Genomic DNA, 21,785 nt, shown 5'->3' with positions numbered 1-21,785 from the left:
TTACTTTCATAAGATTACTGTAATCTGATTACTTTTTAAATATTACTGTAATCTGATTACTTTTTAAAGATTACTGTAATCTGATTACTTTTTAAAAGATTACTGTAATCTGATTACTTTTTAAAGATTACTGTAATCTGATTACTTTTTAAAGATTACTGTAATCTGTTATTTTTAACACTGGGATTTCTGTGTTGTTAAAAGTTCAGCGAAATTTTTAATTACTGACCGAGTTAAGAAGTGTCAGCTAAGATTTATCTGCGAGCCAGATACAGTCACGAGAAGAGCTGCATCTGGCAGGCCAACGCCTGGAGTAGGATATGGGAACATCTGAGTACGTGACACACATGCACAGAGTATGTGGTCAGTTCAGTTTTGTGGCTTAGTCATTTGGCAGTAGCTTACACTGTACCATACGAAACTATGACAGTTTGCCGTTTGGTTGGAACCGTTGGAACTATTGAGGCTTACATGAACCACGTGACAGCCCTAGCGGCAACATCAAAGCGTGTCGTAACTCTGTATATACTCTATAGCTCTGAGTGAGACTAGAGACTGACCATTGGCTGATTTATAGCTGAACTCTGATTGGTCGGTCGGTACTCTCACTCTGATTGGCCGATCTTTAGCTGCTCTCTGATTGGCTGATCTTTAGCTGCGCTCTGATTGGTCGGTCGGTACTCTCACTCTGATTACGTTTTAAATATTACTGTAAGCTGCTTACTTTTTAAAGATTACTGTAATCTGATTACTTTTAAAAAGATTACTGTAATCTGATTACTTTTTAAAAATATTGCTGTAATCTGATTACTTTTTAAAGATTACTGTAATCTGATTACTTTTTAAAGATTACTGTAATCTGATTACTTTCATAAGATTACTGTAATCTGATTACTTTTTAAAGATTACTGTAATCTGATTACTTTTTAAAGATTACTGTAATCTGTTATTTTTAACACTGGGATTTCTGTTTTGTTAAAAGTTCAGCGGAATTTTTCATTACTGACTGAGTTAAGAAGTGTCAGCTAAGATTTATCTGCGAGCCAGACACAGTCACGAGAAGAGCTGCATCTGGCAGGCCAACGCCTGGAGTAGGATATGGAAACATCTGAGTACGTGACACACATGGACAGAGTATGTGGCCACAAATTAGAAGTGCAGTGTTGAACTTTTTTCAGTAGTTATTTCTACGTCATCACTGATATGCTTCCAGCCCAGTAACTCTGCTGGGTCTCCTGAAAACGGTCGCTGCGTTGGCCGGGAATCGAACCCGGGTCAACTGCTTGGAAGGCAGCTATGCTCACCACTATACCACCAACGCTGTGATGCACCACATCTGGCCCATCTGGAGTGAGACCGACAGCTAAGTGCTTCAGGGTCAGCTGCGGTTACATCATCCGGCACATACTTCACACCAGAGGTCCACCAAACAGCTTCGTGTGACTCTGTGGCGCAATGGTAGCGCTTCTGACTCCATAGCAGAAGGTTGTGTGTTCAAATCCCATCAGTGTCATCAGTCTGTAATCTCACTCTGATTGGCCGATCTTTAGCTGAGCTCTGATTGGTCGGTCTGTATTCTCACTCTGATTGGCCGATCTTTAGCTGCGCTCTGATTGGTCGGTCGGTACTCTCACTCTGATTGGCCGATCTTTAGCTGAGCTCTGATTGGTCGGTCGGTACTCTCACTCTGATTGGCCGATCTTTAACTGCGCTCTGATTGGTCGGTCGGTACTCTCACTCTGATTACGTTTTAAATATTACTGTAATCTGATTACTTTTTAAAATATTACTGTAATCTGATTACTTTTTAAATATTACTGTAATCTGATTACTTTTTAAAGATTACTGTAATCTGATTACTTTTTAAAAGATTACTGTAATCTGATTACTTTTAAAAAGATTACTGTAATCTGATTACTTTTTAAAGATTACTGTAATCTGTTATTTTTAACACTGGGATTTCTGTGTTGTTAAAAGTTCAGCGAAATTTTTAATTACTGACCGAGTTAAGAAGTGTCAGCTAAGATTTATCTGCGAGCCAGATACAGTCACGAGAAGAGCTGCATCTGGCAGGCCAACGCCTGGAGTAGGATATGGGAACATCTGACTACGTGACACACATGCACAGAGTATGTGGTCAGTTCAGTTTTGTGGCTTAGTCATTTGGCAGTAGCTTACACTGTACCATACGAAACTATGACAGTTTGCCGTTTGGTTGGAACCGTTGGAACTATTGAGGCTTACATGAACCACGTGACAGCCCTAGCGGCAACATCAAAGCGTGTCGTAACTCTGTATATACTCTATAGCTCTGAGTGAGACTAGAGACTGACCATTGGCTGATTTATAGCTGAACTCTGATTGGTCGGTCGGTACTCTCACTCTGATTGGCCGATCTTTAGCTGCTCTCTGATTGGCTGATCTTTAGCTGCGCTCTGATTGGTCGGTCGGTACTCTCACTCTGATTACGTTTTAAATATTACTGTAAGCTGCTTACTTTTTAAAGATTACTGTAATCTGATTACTTTTAAAAAGATTACTGTAATCTGATTACTTTTTAAAAATATTGCTGTAATCTGATTACTTTCATAAGATTACTGTAATCTGATTACTTTTTAAAGATTACTGTAATCTGATTACTTTTTAAAAGATTACTGTAATCTGATTACTTTTTAAAGATTACTGTAATCTGTTATTTTTAACACTGGGATTTCTGTTTTGTTAAAAGTTCAGCGGAATTTTTCATTACTGACTGAGTTAAGAAGTGTCAGCTAAGATTTATCTGCGAGCCAGACACAGTCACGAGAAGAGCTGCATCTGGCAGGCCAACGCCTGGAGTAGGATATGGAAACATCTGAGTACGTGACACACATGGACAGAGTATGTGGCCACAAATTAGAAGTGCAGTGTTGAACTTTTTTCAGTAGTTATTTCTACGTCATCACTGATATGCTTCCAGCCCAGTAACTCTGCTGGGTCTCCTGAAAACGGTCGCTGCGTTGGCCGGGAATCGAACCCGGGTCAACTGCTTGGAAGGCAGCTATGCTCACCACTATACCACCAACGCTGTGATGCACCACATCTGGCCCATCTGGAGTGAGACCGACAGCTAAGTGCTTCAGGGTCAGCTGCGGTTACATCATCCGGCACATACTTCACACCAGAGGTCCACCAAACAGCTTCGTGTGACTCTGTGGCGCAATGGTAGCGCTTCTGACTCCATAGCAGAAGGTTGTGTGTTCAAATCCCATCAGTGTCATCAGTCTGTAATCTCACTCTGATTGGCCGATCTTCAGCTGAGCTCTGATTGGTCGGTCTGTATTCTCACTCTGATTGGCCGATCTTTAGCTGCGCTCTGATTGGTCGGTCGGTACTCTCACTCTGATTGGCCGATCTTTAGCTGAGCTCTGATTGGTCGGTCGGTACTCTCACTCTGATTGGCCGATCTTTAACTGCGCTCTGATTGGTCGGTCGGTACTCTCACTCTGATTACGTTTTAAATATTACTGTAATCTGATTACTTTTTAAAATATTACTGTAATCTGATTACTTTTTAAATATTACTGTAATCTGATTACTTTTAAAGATTACTGTAATCTGATTACTTTTTAAAAGATTACTGTAATCTGATTACTTTTTAAAGATTACTGTAATCTGTTATTTTTAACACTGGGATTTCTGTTTTGTTAAAAGTTCAGCGAAATTTTTAATTACTGACCGAGTTAAGAAGTGTCAGCTAAGATTTATCTGCGAGCCAGATACAGTCACGAGAAGAGCTGCATCTGGCAGGCCAACGCCTGGAGTAGGATATGGGAACATCTGAGTACGTGACACACATGCACAGAGTATGTGGTCAGTTCAGTTTTGTGGCTTAGTCATTTGGCAGTAGCTTACACTGTACCATACGAAACTATGACAGTTTGCCGTTTGGTTGGAACCGTTGGAACTATTGAGGCTTACATGAACCACGTGACAGCCCTAGCGGCAACATCAAAGCGTGTCGTAACTCTGTATATACTCTATAGCTCTGAGTGAGACTAGAGACTGACCATTGGCTGATTTATAGCTGAACTCTGATTGGTCGGTCGGTACTCTCACTCTGATTGGCCGATCTTTAGCTGCTCTCTGATTGGCTGATCTTTAGCTGCGCTCTGATTGGTCGGTCGGTACTCTCACTCTGATTACGTTTTAAATATTACTGTAAGCTGCTTACTTTTTAAAGATTACTGTAATCTGATTACTTTTAAAAAGATTACTGTAATCTGATTACTTTTTAAAAATATTGCTGTAATCTGATTACTTTTTAAAGATTACTGTAATATGATTACTTTTTAAAGATTACTGTAATCTGATTACTTTCATAAGATTACTGTAATCTGATTACTTTTTAAAGATTACTGTAATCTGATTACTTTTTAAAGATTACTGTAATCTGTTATTTTTAACACTGGGATTTCTGTTTTGTTAAAAGTTCAGCGGAATTTTTCATTACTGACTGAGTTAAGAAGTGTCAGCTAAGATTTATCTGCGAGCCAGACACAGTCACGAGAAGAGCTGCATCTGGCAGGCCAACGCCTGGAGTAGGATATGGAAACATCTGAGTACGTGACACACATGCACAGAGTATGTGGCCACAAATTAGAAGTGCAGTGTTGAACTTTTTTCAGTAGTTATTTCTACGTCATCACTGATATGCTTCCAGCCCAGTAACTCTGCTGGGTCTCCTGAAAACGGTCGCTGCGTTGGCCGGGAATCGAACCCGGGTCAACTGCTTGGAAGGCAGCTATGCTCACCACTATACCACCAACGCTGTGATGCACCACATCTGGCCCATCTGGAGTGAGACCGACAGCTAAGTGCTTCAGGGTCAGCTGCGGTTACATCATCCGGCACATACTTCACACCAGAGGTCCACCAAACAGCTTCGTGTGACTCTGTGGCGCAATGGTAGCGCTTCTGACTCCATAGCAGAAGGTTGTGTGTTCAAATCCCATCAGTGTCATCAGTCTGTAATCTCACTCTGATTGGCCGATCTTTAGCTGAGCTCTGATTGGTCGGTCTGTATTCTCACTCTGATTGGCCGATCTTTAGCTGCGCTCTGATTGGTCGGTCGGTACTCTCACTCTGATTGGCCGATCTTTAGCTGAGCTCTGATTGGTCGGTCGGTACTCTCACTCTGATTGGCCGATCTTTAACTGCGCTCTGATTGGTCGGTCGGTACTCTCACTCTGATTACGTTTTAAATATTACTGTAATCTGATTACTTTTTAAAATATTACTGTAATCTGATTACTTTTTAAATATTACTGTAATCTGATTACTTTTAAAGATTACTGTAATCTGATTACTTTTTAAAAGATTACTGTAATCTGATTACTTTTTAAAGATTACTGTAATCTGATTACTTTTAAAAAGATTACTGTAATCTGATTACTTTTTAAAGATTACTGTAATCTGTTATTTTTAACACTGGGATTTCTGTGTTGTTAAAAGTTCAGCGAAATTTTTAATTACTGACCGAGTTAAGAAGTGTCAGCTAAGATTTATCTGCGAGCCAGATACAGTCACGAGAAGAGCTGCATCTGGCAGGCCAACGCCTGGAGTAGGATATGGGAACATCTGAGTACGTGACACACATGCACAGAGTATGTGGTCAGTTCAGTTTTGTGGCTTAGTCATTTGGCAGTAGCTTACACTGTACCATACGAAACTATGACAGTTTGCCGTTTGGTTGGAACCGTTGGAACTATTGAGGCTTACATGAACCACGTGACAGCCCTAGCGGCAACATCAAAGCGTGTCGTAACTCTGTATATACTCTATAGCTCTGAGTGAGACTAGAGACTGACCATTGGCTGATTTATAGCTGAACTCTGATTGGTCGGTCGGTACTCTCACTCTGATTGGCCGATCTTTAGCTGCTCTCTGATTGGCTGATCTTTAGCTGCGCTCTGATTGGTCGGTCGGTACTCTCACTCTGATTACGTTTTAAATATTACTGTAAGCTGCTTACTTTTTAAAGATTACTGTAATCTGATTACTTTTAAAAAGATTACTGTAATCTGATTACTTTTTAAAAATATTGATGTAATCTGATTACTTTTTAAAGATTACTGTAATCTGATTACTTTTTAAAGATTACTGTAATCTGATTACTTTCATAAGATTACTGTAATCTGATTACTTTTTAAAGATTACTGTAATCTGATTACTTTTTAAAGATTACTGTAATCTGTTATTTTTAACACTGGGATTTCTGTTTTGTTAAAAGTTCAGCGGAATTTTTCATTACTGACTGAGTTAAGAAGTGTCAGCTAAGATTTATCTGCGAGCCAGACACAGTCACGAGAAGAGCTGCATCTGGCAGGCCAACGCCTGGAGTAGGATATGGAAACATCTGAGTACGTGACACACATGGACAGAGTATGTGGCCACAAATTAGAAGTGCAGTGTTGAACTTTTTTCAGTAGTTATTTCTACGTCATCACTGATATGCTTCCAGCCCAGTAACTCTGCTGGGTCTCCTGAAAACGGTCGCTGCGTTGGCCGGGAATCGAACCCGGGTCAACTGCTTGGAAGGCAGCTATGCTCACCACTATACCACCAACGCTGTGATGCACCACATCTGGCCCATCTGGAGTGAGACCGACAGCTAAGTGCTTCAGGGTCAGCTGCGGTTACATCATCCGGCACATACTTCACACCAGAGGTCCACCAAACAGCTTCGTGTGACTCTGTGGCGCAATGGTAGCGCTTCTGACTCCATAGCAGAAGGTTGTGTGTTCAAATCCCATCAGTGTCATCAGTCTGTAATCTCACTCTGATTGGCCGATCTTCAGCTGAGCTCTGATTGGTCGGTCTGTATTCTCACTCTGATTGGCCGATCTTTAGCTGCGCTCTGATTGGTCGGTCGGTACTCTCACTCTGATTGGCCGATCTTTAGCTGAGCTCTGATTGGTCGGTCGGTACTCTCACTCTGATTGGCCGATCTTTAACTGCGCTCTGATTGGTCGGTCGGTACTCTCACTCTGATTACGTTTTAAATATTACTGTAATCTGATTACTTTTTAAAATATTACTGTAATCTGATTACTTTTTAAAAGATTACTGTAATCTGATTACTTTTTAAAGATTACTGTAATCTGATTACTTTTAAAAAGATTACTGTAATCTGATTACTTTTTAAAGATTACTGTAATCTGTTATTTTTAACACTGGGATTTCTGTGTTGTTAAAAGTTCAGCGAAATTTTTAATTACTGACCGAGTTAAGAAGTGTCAGCTAAGATTTATCTGCGAGCCAGATACAGTCACGAGAAGAGCTGCATCTGGCAGGCCAACGCCTGGAGTAGGATATGGGAACATCTGAGTACGTGACACACATGCACAGAGTATGTGGTCAGTTCAGTTTTGTGGCTTAGTCATTTGGCAGTAGCTTACACTGTACCATACGAAACTATGACAGTTTGCCGTTTGGTTGGAACCGTTGGAACTATTGAGGCTTACATGAACCACGTGACAGCCCTAGCGGCAACATCAAAGCGTGTCGTAACTCTGTATATACTCTATAGCTCTGAGTGAGACTAGAGACTGACCATTGGCTGATTTATAGCTGAACTCTGATTGGTCGGTCGGTACTCTCACTCTGATTGGCCGATCTTTAGCTGCTCTCTGATTGGCTGATCTTTAGCTGCGCTCTGATTGGTCGGTCGGTACTCTCACTCTGATTACGTTTTAAATATTACTGTAAGCTGCTTACTTTTTAAAGATTACTGTAATCTGATTACTTTTAAAAAGATTACTGTAATCTGATTACTTTTTAAAAATATTGCTGTAATCTGATTACTTTTTAAAGATTACTGTAATATGATTACTTTTTAAAGATTACTGTAATCTGATTACTTTCATAAGATTACTGTAATCTGATTACTTTTTAAAGATTACTGTAATCTGATTACTTTTTAAAGATTACTGTAATCTGTTATTTTTAACACTGGGATTTCTGTTTTGTTAAAAGTTCAGCGGAATTTTTCATTACTGACTGAGTTAAGAAGTGTCAGCTAAGATTTATCTGCGAGCCAGACACAGTCACGAGAAGAGCTGCATCTGGCAGGCCAACGCCTGGAGTAGGATATGGAAACATCTGAGTACGTGACACACATGCACAGAGTATGTGGCCACAAATTAGAAGTGCAGTGTTGAACTTTTTTCAGTAGTTATTTCTACGTCATCACTGATATGCTTCCAGCCCAGTAACTCTGCTGGGTCTCCTGAAAACGGTCGCTGCGTTGGCCGGGAATCGAACCCGGGTCAACTGCTTGGAAGGCAGCTATGCTCACCACTATACCACCAACGCTGTGATGCACCACATCTGGCCCATCTGGAGTGAGACCGACAGCTAAGTGCTTCAGGGTCAGCTGCGGTTACATCATCCGGCACATACTTCACACCAGAGGTCCACCAAACAGCTTCGTGTGACTCTGTGGCGCAATGGTAGCGCTTCTGACTCCATAGCAGAAGGTTGTGTGTTCAAATCCCATCAGTGTCATCAGTCTGTAATCTCACTCTGATTGGCCGATCTTTAGCTGAGCTCTGATTGGTCGGTCTGTATTCTCACTCTGATTGGCCGATCTTTAGCTGCGCTCTGATTGGTCGGTCGGTACTCTCACTCTGATTGGCCGATCTTTAGCTGAGCTCTGATTGGTCGGTCGGTACTCTCACTCTGATTGGCCGATCTTTAACTGCGCTCTGATTGGTCGGTCGGTACTCTCACTCTGATTACGTTTTAAATATTACTGTAATCTGATTACTTTTTAAAATATTACTGTAATCTGATTACTTTTTAAATATTACTGTAATCTGATTACTTTTAAAGATTACTGTAATCTGATTACTTTTTAAAAGATTACTGTAATCTGATTACTTTTTAAAGATTACTGTAATCTGATTACTTTTAAAAAGATTACTGTAATCTGATTACTTTTTAAAGATTACTGTAATCTGTTATTTTTAACACTGGGATTTCTGTGTTGTTAAAAGTTCAGCGAAATTTTTAATTACTGACCGAGTTAAGAAGTGTCAGCTAAGATTTATCTGCGAGCCAGATACAGTCACGAGAAGAGCTGCATCTGGCAGGCCAACGCCTGGAGTAGGATATGGGAACATCTGAGTACGTGACACACATGCACAGAGTATGTGGTCAGTTCAGTTTTGTGGCTTAGTCATTTGGCAGTAGCTTACACTGTACCATACGAAACTATGACAGTTTGCCGTTTGGTTGGAACCGTTGGAACTATTGAGGCTTACATGAACCACGTGACAGCCCTAGCGGCAACATCAAAGCGTGTCGTAACTCTGTATATACTCTATAGCTCTGAGTGAGACTAGAGACTGACCATTGGCTGATTTATAGCTGAACTCTGATTGGTCGGTCGGTACTCTCACTCTGATTGGCCGATCTTTAGCTGCTCTCTGATTGGCTGATCTTTAGCTGCGCTCTGATTGGTCGGTCGGTACTCTCACTCTGATTACGTTTTAAATATTACTGTAAGCTGCTTACTTTTTAAAGATTACTGTAATCTGATTACTTTTAAAAAGATTACTGTAATCTGATTACTTTTTAAAAATATTGCTGTAATCTGATTACTTTTTAAAGATTACTGTAATCTGATTACTTTTTAAAGATTACTGTAATCTGATTACTTTCATAAGATTACTGTAATCTGATTACTTTTTAAAGATTACTGTAATCTGATTACTTTTTAAAGATTACTGTAATCTGTTATTTTTAACACTGGGATTTCTGTTTTGTTAAAAGTTCAGCGGAATTTTTCATTACTGACTGAGTTAAGAAGTGTCAGCTAAGATTTATCTGCGAGCCAGACACAGTCACGAGAAGAGCTGCATCTGGCAGGCCAACGCCTGGAGTAGGATATGGAAACATCTGAGTACGTGACACACATGCACAGAGTATGTGGCCACAAATTAGAAGTGCAGTGTTGAACTTTTTTCAGTAGTTATTTCTACGTCATCACTGATATGCTTCCAGCCCAGTAACTCTGCTGGGTCTCCTGAAAACGGTCGCTGCGTTGGCCGGGAATCGAACCCGGGTCAACTGCTTGGAAGGCAGCTATGCTCACCACTATACCACCAACGCTGTGATGCACCACATCTGGCCCATCTGGAGTGAGACCGACAGCTAAGTGCTTCAGGGTCAGCTGCGGTTACATCATCCGGCACATACTTCACACCAGAGGTCCACCAAACAGCTTCGTGTGACTCTGTGGCGCAATGGTAGCGCTTCTGACTCCATAGCAGAAGGTTGTGTGTTCAAATCCCATCAGTGTCATCAGTCTGTAATCTCACTCTGATTGGCCGATCTTTAGCTGAGCTCTGATTGGTCGGTCTGTATTCTCACTCTGATTGGCCGATCTTTAGCTGCGCTCTGATTGGTCGGTCGGTACTCTCACTCTGATTGGCCGATCTTTAGCTGAGCTCTGATTGGTCGGTCGGTACTCTCACTCTGATTGGCCGATCTTTAACTGCGCTCTGATTGGTCGGTCGGTACTCTCACTCTGATTACGTTTTAAATATTACTGTAATCTGATTACTTTTTAAAATATTACTGTAATCTGATTACTTTTTAAATATTACTGTAATCTGATTACTTTTAAAGATTACTGTAATCTGATTACTTTTTAAAAGATTACTGTAATCTGATTACTTTTTAAAGATTACTGTAATCTGATTACTTTTAAAAAGATTACTGTAATCTGTTATTTTTAACACTGGGATTTCTGTGTTGTTAAAAGTTCAGCGAAATTTTTAATTACTGACCGAGTTAAGAAGTGTCAGCTAAGATTTATCTGCGAGCCAGATACAGTCACGAGAAGAGCTGCATCTGGCAGGCCAACGCCTGGAGTAGGATATGGGAACATCTGAGTACGTGACACACATGCACAGAGTATGTGGTCAGTTCAGTTTTGTGGCTTAGTCATTTGGCAGTAGCTTACACTGTACCATACGAAACTATGACAGTTTGCCGTTTGGTTGGAACCGTTGGAACTATTGAGGCTTACATGAACCACGTGACAGCCCTAGCGGCAACATCAAAGCGTGTCGTAACTCTGTATATACTCTATAGCTCTGAGTGAGACTAGAGACTGACCATTGGCTGATTTATAGCTGAACTCTGATTGGTCGGTCGGTACTCTCACTCTGATTGGCCGATCTTTAGCTGCTCTCTGATTGGCTGATCTTTAGCTGCGCTCTGATTGGTCGGTCGGTACTCTCACTCTGATTACGTTTTAAATATTACTGTAAGCTGCTTACTTTTTAAAGATTACTGTAATCTGATTACTTTTAAAAAGATTACTGTAATCTGATTACTTTTTAAAAATATTGCTGTAATCTGATTACTTTTTAAAGATTACTGTAATCTGATTACTTTTTAAAGATTACTGTAATCTGATTACTTTCATAAGATTACTGTAATCTGATTACTTTTTAAAGATTACTGTAATCTGATTACTTTTTAAAGATTACTGTAATCTGTTATTTTTAACACTGGGATTTCTGTTTTGTTAAAAGTTCAGCGGAATTTTTCATTACTGACTGAGTTAAGAAGTGTCAGCTAAGATTTATCTGCGAGCCAGACACAGTCACGAGAAGAGCTGCATCTGGCAGGCCAACGCCTGGAGTAGGATATGGAAACATCTGAGTACGTTACACACATGCACAGAGTATGTGGCCACAAATTAGAAGAGCAGTGTTGAACTTTTTTCAGTAGTTATTTCTACGTCATCACTGATATGCTTCCAGCCCAGTAACTCTGCTGGGTCTCCTGAAAACGGTCGCTGCGTTGGCCGGGAATCGAACCCGGGTCAACTGCTTGGAAGGCAGCTATGCTCACCACTATACCACCAACGCTGTGATGCACCACATCTGGCCCATCTGGAGTGAGACCGACAGCTAAGTGCTTCAGGGTCAGCTGCGGTTACATCATCCGGCACATACTTCACACCAGAGGTCCACCAAACAGCTTCGTGTGACTCTGTGGCGCAATGGTAGTGCTTCTGACTCCATAGCAGAAGGTTGTGTGTTCAAATCCCATCAGTGTCATCAGTCTGTAATCTCACTCTGATTGGCCGATCTTTAGCTGAGCTCTGATTGGTCGGTCTGTATTCTCACTCTGATTGGCCGATCTTTAGCTGCGCTCTGATTGGTCGGTCGGTACTCTCACTCTGATTGGCCGATCTTTAGCTGAGCTCTGATTGGTCGGTCGGTACTCTCACTCTGATTGGCCGATCTTTAACTGCGCTCTGATTGGTCGGTCGGTACTCTCACTCTGATTACGTTTTAAATATTACTGTAATCTGATTACTTTTTAAAATATTACTGTAATCTGATTACTTTTTAAATATTACTGTAATCTGATTACTTTTAAAGATTACTGTAATCTGATTACTTTTTAAAAGATTACTGTAATCTGATTACTTTTTAAAGATTACTGTAATCTGATTACTTTTAAAAAGATTACTGTAATCTGATTACTTTTTAAAGATTACTGTAATCTGTTATTTTTAACACTGGGATTTCTGTGTTGTTAAAAGTTCAGCGAAATTTTTAATTACTGACCGAGTTAAGAAGTGTCAGCTAAGATTTATCTGCGAGCCAGATACAGTCACGAGAAGAGCTGCATCTGGCAGGCCAACGCCTGGAGTAGGATATGGGAACATCTGAGTACGTGACACACATGCACAGAGTATGTGGTCAGTTCAGTTTTGTGGCTTAGTCATTTGGCAGTAGCTTACACTGTACCATACGAAACTATGACAGTTTGCCGTTTGGTTGGAACCGTTGGAACTATTGAGGCTTACATGAACCACGTGACAGCCCTAGCGGCAACATCAAAGCGTGTCGTAACTCTGTATATACTCTATAGCTCTGAGTGAGACTAGAGACTGACCATTGGCTGATTTATAGCTGAACTCTGATTGGTCGGTCGGTACTCTCACTCTGATTGGCCGATCTTTAGCTGCTCTCTGATTGGCTGATCTTTAGCTGCGCTCTGATTGGTCGGTCGGTACTCTCACTCTGATTACGTTTTAAATATTACTGTAAGCTGCTTACTTTTTAAAGATTACTGTAATCTGATTACTTTTAAAAAGATTACTGTAATCTGATTACTTTTTAAAGATTACTGTAATCTGTTATTTTTAACACTGGGATTTCTGTGTTGTTAAAAGTTCAGCGAAATTTTTAATTACTGACCGAGTTAAGAAGTGTCAGCTAAGATTTATCTGCGAGCCAGATACAGTCACGAGAAGAGCTGCATCTGGCAGGCCAACGCCTGGAGTAGGATATGGGAACATCTGAGTACGTGACACACATGCACAGAGTATGTGGTCAGTTCAGTTTTGTGGCTTAGTCATTTGGCAGTAGCTTACACTGTACCATACGAAACTATGACAGTTTGCCGTTTGGTTGGAACCGTTGGAACTATTGAGGCTTACATGAACCACGTGACAGCCCTAGCGGCAACATCAAAGCGTGTCGTAACTCTGTATATACTCTATAGCTCTGAGTGAGACTAGAGACTGACCATTGGCTGATTTATAGCTGAACTCTGATTGGTCGGTCGGTACTCTCACTCTGATTGGCCGATCTTTAGCTGCTCTCTGATTGGCTGATCTTTAGCTGCGCTCTGATTGGTCGGTCGGTACTCTCACTCTGATTACGTTTTAAATATTACTGTAAGCTGCTTACTTTTTAAAGATTACTGTAATCTGATTACTTTTAAAAAGATTACTGTAATCTGATTACTTTTTAAAAATATTGCTGTAATCTGATTACTTTTTAAAGATTACTGTAATATGATTACTTTTTAAAGATTACTGTAATCTGATTACTTTCATAAGATTACTGTAATCTGATTACTTTTTAAAGATTACTGTAATCTGATTACTTTTTAAAGATTACTGTAATCTGTTATTTTTAACACTGGGATTTCTGTGTTGTTAAAAGTTCAGCGAAATTTTTAATTACTGACTGAGTTAAGAAGTGTCAGCTAAGATTTATCTGCGAGCCAGATACAGTCACGAGAAGAGCTGCATCTGGCAGGCCAACGCCTGGAGTAGGATATGGGAACATCTGAGTACGTGACACACATGCACAGAGTATGTGGTCAGTTCAGTTTTGTGGCTTAGTCATTTGGCAGTAGCTTACACTGTACCATACGAAACTATGACAGTTTGCCGTTTGGTTGGAACCGTTGGAACTATTGAGGCTTACATGAACCACGTGACAGCCCTAGCGGCAACATCAAAGCGTGTCGTAACTCTGTATATACTCTATAGCTCTGAGTGAGACTAGAGACTGACCATTGGCTGATTTATAGCTGAACTCTGATTGGTCGGTCGGTACTCTCACTCTGATTGGCCGATCTTTAGCTGCTCTCTGATTGGCTGCGCTCTGATTGGTCGGTCGGTACTCTCACTCTGATTACGTTTTAAATATAACTGTAATCTGATTACTTTTTAAAATATTACTGTAATCTGATTACTTTTTAAATATAACTGTAATCTGATTACTTTTTAAATATTACTGTAATCTGATTACTTTTTAAAAGATTACTGTAATCTGATTACTTTTTAAAGATTACTGTAATCTGATTACTTTTAAAAAGATTACTGTAATCTGATTACTTTTTAAAGATTACTGTAATCTGATTACTTTTTAAAGATTACTGTAATCTGTTATTTTTAACACTGGGATTTCTGTGTTGTTAAAAGTTCAGCGGAATTTTTCATTACTGACTGAGTTAAGAAGTGTCAGCTAAGATTTATCTGCGAGCCAGACACAGTCACGAGAAGAGCTGCATCTGGCAGGCCAACGCCTGGAGTAGGATATGGAAACATCTGAGTACGTGACACACATGCACAGAGTATGTGGCCACAAATTAGAAGTGCAGTGTTGAACTTTTTTCAGTAGTTATTTCTACGTCATCACTGATATGCTTCCAGCCCAGTAACTCTGCTGGGTCTCCTGAAAACGGTCGCTGCGTTGGCCGGGAATCGAACCCGGGTCAACTGCTTGGAAGGCAGCTATGCTCACCACTATACCACCAACGCTGTGATGCACCACATCTGGCCCATCTGGAGTGAGACCGACAGCTAAGTGCTTCAGGGTCAGCTGCGGTTACATCATCCGGCACATACTTCACACCAGAGGTCCACCAAACAGCTTCGTGTGACTCTGTGGCGCAATGGTAGCGCTTCTGACTCCATAGCAGAAGGTTGTGTGTTCAAATCCCATCAGTGTCATCAGTCTGTAATCTCACTCTGATTGGCCGATCTTTAGCTGAACTCTGATTGGTCGGTCTGTATTCTCACTCTGATTGGCCGATCTTTAGCTGCGCTCTGATTGGTCGGTCGGTACTCTCACTCTGATTGGCCGATCTTTAGCTGAGCTCTGATTGGTCGGTCGGTACTCTCACTCTGATTGGCCGATCTTTAACTGCGCTCTGATTGGTCGGTCGGTACTCTCACTCTGATTACGTTTTAAATATTACTGTAATCTGATTACTTTTTAAAATATTACTGTAATCTGATTACTTTTTAAATATTACTGTAATCTGATTACTTTTAAAGATTACTGTAATCTGATTACTTTTTAAAAGATTACTGTAATCTGATTACTTTTTAAAGATTACTGTAATCTGATTACTTTTAAAAAGATTACTGTAATCTGATTACTTTTTAAAGATTACTGTAATCTGTTATTTTTAACACTGGGATTTCTGTGTTGTTAAAAGTTCAGCGAAATTTTTAATTACTGACCGAGTTAAGAAGTGTCAGCTAAGATTTATCTGCGAGCCAGATACAGTCACGAGAAGAGCTGCATCTGGCAGGCCAACGCCTGGAGTAGGATATGGGAACATCTGAGTACGTGACACACATGCACAGAGTATGTGGTCAGTTCAGTTTTGTGGCTTAGTCATTTGGCAGTAGCTTACACTGTACCATACGAAACTATGACAGTTTGCCGTTTGGTTGGAACCGTTGGAACTATTGAGGCTTACATGAACCACGTGACAGCCCTAGCGGCAACATCAAAGCGTGTCGTAACTCTGTATATACTCTATAGCTCTGAGTGAGACTAGAGACTGACCATTGGCTGATTTATAGCTGAACTCTGATTGGTCGGTCGGTACTCTCACTCTGATTGGCCGATCTTTAGCTGCTCTCTGATTGGCTGATCTTTAGCTGCGCTCTGATTGGTCGGTCGGTACTCTCACTCTGATTACGTTTTAAATATTACTGTAAGCTGCTTACTTTTTAAAGATTACTGTAATCTGATTACTTTTAAAAAGATTACTGTAATCTGATTACTTTTTAAAAATATTGCTGTAATCTGATTACTTTTTAAAGATTACTGTAATCTGATTACTTTTTAAAGATTACTGTAATCTGATTACTTTCATAAGATTACTGTAATCTGATTACTTTTTAAAGATTACTGTAATCTGATTACTTTTTAAAGATTACTGTAATCTGTTATTTTTAACACTGGGATTTCTGTTTTGTTAAAAGTTCAGCGGAATTTTTCATTACTGACTGAGTTAAGAAGTGTCAGCTAAGATTTATCTGCGAGCCAGACACAGTCACGAGAAGAGCTGCATCTGGCAGGCCAACGCCTGGAGTAGGATATGGAAACATCTGAGTACGTGACACACATGCACAGAGTATGTGGCCACAAATTAGAAGTGCAGTGTTGAACTTTTTTCAGTAGTTATTTCTACGTCATCACTGATATGCTTCCAGCCCAGTAACTCTGCTGGGTCTCCTGAAAACGGTCGCTGCGTTGGCCGGGAATCGAACCCGGGTCAACTGCTTGGAAGGCAGCTATGCTCACCACTATACCACCAACGCTGTGATGCACCACATCTGGCCCATCTGGAGTGAGACCGACAGCTAAGTGCTTCAGGGTCAGCTGCGGTTACATCATCCGGCACATACTTCACACCAGAGGTCCACCAAACAGCTTCGTGTGACTCTGTGGCGCAATGGTAGCGCTTCTGACTCCATAGCAGAAGGTTGTGTGTTCAAATCCCATCAGTGTCATCAGTCTGTAATCTCACTCTGATTGGCCGATCTTTAGCTGAGCTCTGATTGGTCGGTCTGTATTCTCACTCTGATTGGCCGATCTTTAGCTGCGCTCTGATTGGTCGGTCGGTACTCTCACTCTGATTGGCCGATCTTTAGCTGAGCTCTGATTGGTCGGTCGGTACTCTCACTCTGATTGGCCGATCTTTAACTGCGCTCTGATTGGTCGGTCGGTACTCTCACTCTGATTACGTTTTAAATATTACTGTAATCTGATTACTTTTTAAAATATTACTGTAATCTGATTACTTTTTAAATATTACTGTAATCTGATTACTTTTAAAGATTACTGTAATCTGATTACTTTTTAAAAGATTACTGTAATCTGATTACTTTTTAAAGATTACTGTAATCTGATTACTTTTAAAAAGATTACTGTAATCTGATTACTTTTTAAAGATTACTGTAATCTGTTATTTTTAACACTGGGATTTCTGTGTTGTTAAAAGTTCAGCGAAATTTTTAATTACTGACCGAGTTAAGAAGTGTCAGCTAAGATTTATCTGCGAGCCAGATACAGTCACGAGAAGAGCTGCATCTGGCAGGCCAACGCCTGGAGTAGGATATGGGAACATCTGAGTACGTGACACACATGCACAGAGTATGTGGTCAGTTCAGTTTTGTGGCTTAGTCATTTGGCAGTAGCTTACACTGTACCATACGAAACTATGACAGTTTGCCGTTTGGTTGGAACCGTTGGAACTATTGAGGCTTACATGAACCACGTGACAGCCCTAGCGGCAACATCAAAGCGTGTCGTAACTCTGTATATACTCTATAGCTCTGAGTGAGACTAGAGACTGACCATTGGCTGATTTATAGCTGAACTCTGATTGGTCGGTCGGTACTCTCACTCTGATTGGCCGATCTTTAGCTGCTCTCTGATTGGCTGATCTTTAGCTGCGCTCTGATTGGTCGGTCGGTACTCTCACTCTGATTACGTTTTAAATATTACTGTAAGCTGCTTACTTTTTAAAGATTACTGTAATCTGATTACTTTTAAAAAGATTACTGTAATCTGATTACTTTTTAAAAATATTGCTGTAATCTGATTACTTTTTAAAGATTACTGTAATCTGATTACTTTTTAAAGATTACTGTAATCTGATTACTTTCATAAGATTACTGTAATCTGATTACTTTTTAAAGATTACTGTAATCTGATTACTTTTTAAAGATTACTGTAATCTGTTATTTTTAACACTGGGATTTCTGTTTTGTTAAAAGTTCAGCGGAATTTTTCATTACTGACTGAGTTAAGAAGTGTCAGCTAAGATTTATCTGCGAGCCAGACACAGTCACGAGAAGAGCTGCATCTGGCAGGCCAACGCCTGGAGTAGGATATGGAAACATCTGAGTACGTGACACACATGCACAGAGTATGTGGCCACAAATTAGAAGTGCAGTGTTGAACTTTTTTCAGTAGTTATTTCTACGTCATCACTGATATGCTTCCAGCCCAGTAACTCTGCTGGGTCTCCTGAAAACGGTCGCTGCGTTGGCCGGGAATCGAACCCGGGTCAACTGCTTGGAAGGCAGCTATGCTCACCACTATACCACCAACGCTGTGATGCACCACATCTGGCCCATCTGGAGTGAGACCGACAGCTAAGTGCTTCAGGGTCAGCTGCGGTTACATCATCCGGCACATACTTCACACCAGAGGTCCACCAAACAGCTTCGTGTGACTCTGTGGCGCAATGGTAGCGCTTCTGACTCCATAGCAGAAGGTTGTGTGTTCAAATCCCATCAGTGTCATCAGTCTGTAATCTCACTCTGATTGGCCGATCTTTAGCTGAGCTCTGATTGGTCGGTCTGTATTCTCACTCTGATTGGCCGATCTTTAGCTGCGCTCTGATTGGTCGGTCGGTACTCTCACTCTGATTGGCCGATCTTTAGCTGAGCTCTGATTGGTCGGTCGGTACTCTCACTCTGATTGGCCGATCTTTAACTGCGCTCTGATTGGTCGGTCGGTACTCTCACTCTGATTACGTTTTAAATATTACTGTAATCTGATTACTTTTTAAAATATTACTGTAATCTGATTACTTTTTAAATATTACTGTAATCTGATTACTTTTAAAGATTACTGTAATCTGATTACTTTTTAAAAGATTACTGTAATCTGATTACTTTTTAAAGATTACTGTAATCTGATTACTTTTAAAAAGATTACTGTAATCTGTTATTTTTAACACTGGGATTTCTGTGTTGTTAAAAGTTCAGCGAAATTTTTAATTACTGACCGAGTTAAGAAGTGTCAGCTAAGATTTATCTGCGAGCCAGATACAGTCACGAGAAGAGCTGCATCTGGCAGGCCAACGCCTGGAGTAGGATATGGGAACATCTGAGTACGTGACACACATGCACAGAGTATGTGGTCAGTTCAGTTTTGTGGCTTAGTCATTTGGCAGTAGCTTACACTGTACCATACGAAACTATGACAGTTTGCCGTTTGGTTGGAACCGTTGGAACTATTGAGGCTTACATGAACCACGTGACAGCCCTAGCGGCAACATCAAAGCGTGTCGTAACTCTGTATATACTCTATAGCTCTGAGTGAGACTAGAGACTGACCATTGGCTGATTTATAGCTGAACTCTGATTGGTCGGTCGGTACTCTCACTCTGATTGGCCGATCTTTAGCTGCTCTCTGATTGGCTGATCTTTAGCTGCGCTCTGATTGGTCGGTCGGTACTCTCACTCTGATTACGTTTTAAATATTACTGTAAGCTGCTTACTTTTTAAAGATTACTGTAATCTGATTACTTTTAAAAAGATTACTGTAATCTGATTACTTTTTAAAAATATTGCTGTAATCTGATTACTTTTTAAAGATTACTGTAATCTGATTACTTTTTAAAGATTACTGTAATCTGATTACTTTCATAAGATTACTGTAATCTGATTACTTTTTAAAGATTACTGTAATCTGATTACTTTTTAAAGATTACTGTAATCTGTTATTTTTAACACTGGGATTTCTGTTTTGTTAAAAGTTCAGCGGAATTTTTCATTACTGACTGAGTTAAGAAGTGTCAGCTAAGATTTATCTGCGAGCCAGACACAGTCACGAGAAGAGCTGCATCTGGCAGGCCAACGCCTGGAGTAGGATATGGAAACATCTGAGTACGTTACACACATGCACAGAGTATGTGGCCACAAATTAGAAGAGCAGTGTTGAACTTTTTTCAGTAGTTATTTCTACGTCATCACTGATATGCTTCCAGCCCAGTAACTCTGCTGGGTCTCCTGAAAACGGTCGCTGCGTTGGCCGGGAATCGAACCCGGGTCAACTGCTTGGAAGGCAGCTATGCTCACCACTATACCACCAACGCTGTGATGCACCACATCTGGCCCATCTGGAGTGAGACCGACAGCTAAGTGCTTCAGGGTCAGCTGCGGTTACATCATCCGGCACATACTTCACACCAGAGGTCCACCAAACAGCTTCGTGTGACTCTGTGGCGCAATGGTAGTGCTTCTGACTCCATAGCAGAAGGTTGTGTGTTCAAATCCCATCAGTGTCATCAGTCTGTAATCTCACTCTGATTGGCCGATCTTTAGCTGAGCTCTGATTGGTCGGTCTGTATTCTCACTCTGATTGGCCGATCTTTAGCTGCGCTCTGATTGGTCGGTCGGTACTCTCACTCTGATTGGCCGATCTTTAGCTGAGCTCTGATTGGTCGGTCGGTACTCTCACTCTGATTGGCCGATCTTTAACTGCGCTCTGATTGGTCGGTCGGTACTCTCACTCTGATTACGTTTTAAATATTACTGTAATCTGATTACTTTTTAAAATATTACTGTAATCTGATTACTTTTTAAATATTACTGTAATCTGATTACTTTTAAAGATTACTGTAATCTGATTACTTTTTAAAAGATTACTGTAATCTGATTACTTTTTAAAGATTACTGTAATCTGATTACTTTTAAAAAGATTACTGTAATCTGATTACTTTTTAAAGATTACTGTAATCTGTTATTTTTAACACTGGGATTTCTGTGTTGTTAAAAGTTCAGCGAAATTTTTAATTACTGACCGAGTTAAGAAGTGTCAGCTAAGATTTATCTGCGAGCCAGATACAGTCACGAGAAGAGCTGCATCTGGCAGGCCAACGCCTGGAGTAGGATATGGGAACATCTGAGTACGTGACACACATGCACAGAGTATGTGGTCAGTTCAGTTTTGTGGCTTAGTCATTTGGCAGTAGCTTACACTGTACCATACGAAACTATGACAGTTTGCCGTTTGGTTGGAACCGTTGGAACTATTGAGGCTTACATGAACCACGTGACAGCCCTAGCGGCAACATCAAAGCGTGTCGTAACTCTGTATATACTCTATAGCTCTGAGTGAGACTAGAGACTGACCATTGGCTGATTTATAGCTGAACTCTGATTGGTCGGTCGGTACTCTCACTCTGATTGGCCGATCTTTAGCTGCTCTCTGATTGGCTGATCTTTAGCTGCGCTCTGATTGGTCGGTCGGTACTCTCACTCTGATTACGTTTTAAATATTACTGTAAGCTGCTTACTTTTTAAAGATTACTGTAATCTGATTACTTTTAAAAAGATTACTGTAATCTGATTACTTTTTAAAGATTACTGTAATCTG

At 40.5% G+C, this 21,785-nt stretch overlaps 1 protein-coding gene and 11 non-coding genes across 12 annotated transcripts in view; 1 reads left to right on the top strand and 11 right to left on the bottom strand.

The window, feature by feature from the left end:
• Positions 1–21,785, top strand: part of LOC140277470 (polyunsaturated fatty acid lipoxygenase ALOX12-like) — a 124,472-nt gene that overhangs the window by 49,024 nt on the left and 53,663 nt on the right. The gene's annotated exons all lie outside the window — the stretch shown is intronic.
• trnag-ucc (transfer RNA glycine (anticodon UCC)) lies at positions 1,250–1,321 on the bottom strand. Its single transcript has one exon. It is a non-coding gene; the product is annotated as a tRNA-Gly (tRNA).
• On the bottom strand, positions 2,996–3,067 carry trnag-ucc (transfer RNA glycine (anticodon UCC)). Its single transcript has one exon. It is a non-coding gene; the product is annotated as a tRNA-Gly (tRNA).
• trnag-ucc (transfer RNA glycine (anticodon UCC)) lies at positions 4,739–4,810 on the bottom strand. Its single transcript has one exon. It is a non-coding gene; the product is annotated as a tRNA-Gly (tRNA).
• Positions 6,539–6,610, bottom strand: trnag-ucc (transfer RNA glycine (anticodon UCC)). Its single transcript has one exon. It is a non-coding gene; the product is annotated as a tRNA-Gly (tRNA).
• Positions 8,284–8,355, bottom strand: trnag-ucc (transfer RNA glycine (anticodon UCC)). Its single transcript has one exon. It is a non-coding gene; the product is annotated as a tRNA-Gly (tRNA).
• Positions 10,084–10,155, bottom strand: trnag-ucc (transfer RNA glycine (anticodon UCC)). The gene has a single exon. It is a non-coding gene; the product is annotated as a tRNA-Gly (tRNA).
• trnag-ucc (transfer RNA glycine (anticodon UCC)) lies at positions 11,856–11,927 on the bottom strand. The gene has a single exon. It is a non-coding gene; the product is annotated as a tRNA-Gly (tRNA).
• trnag-ucc (transfer RNA glycine (anticodon UCC)) lies at positions 15,059–15,130 on the bottom strand. Its single transcript has one exon. It is a non-coding gene; the product is annotated as a tRNA-Gly (tRNA).
• trnag-ucc (transfer RNA glycine (anticodon UCC)) lies at positions 16,859–16,930 on the bottom strand. Its single transcript has one exon. It is a non-coding gene; the product is annotated as a tRNA-Gly (tRNA).
• On the bottom strand, positions 18,659–18,730 carry trnag-ucc (transfer RNA glycine (anticodon UCC)). The gene has a single exon. It is a non-coding gene; the product is annotated as a tRNA-Gly (tRNA).
• On the bottom strand, positions 20,431–20,502 carry trnag-ucc (transfer RNA glycine (anticodon UCC)). Its single transcript has one exon. It is a non-coding gene; the product is annotated as a tRNA-Gly (tRNA).

This window comes from Leuresthes tenuis, unplaced genomic scaffold, assembly GCF_036924035.1.
Source record: "Leuresthes tenuis unplaced genomic scaffold, fLeuTen1.0.hap1 SCAF_19, whole genome shotgun sequence".
Classification (NCBI taxonomy): domain Eukaryota; kingdom Metazoa; phylum Chordata; class Actinopteri; order Atheriniformes; family Atherinopsidae; genus Leuresthes; species Leuresthes tenuis.
This window is presented reverse-complemented; position numbering and strand designations above follow the sequence as displayed.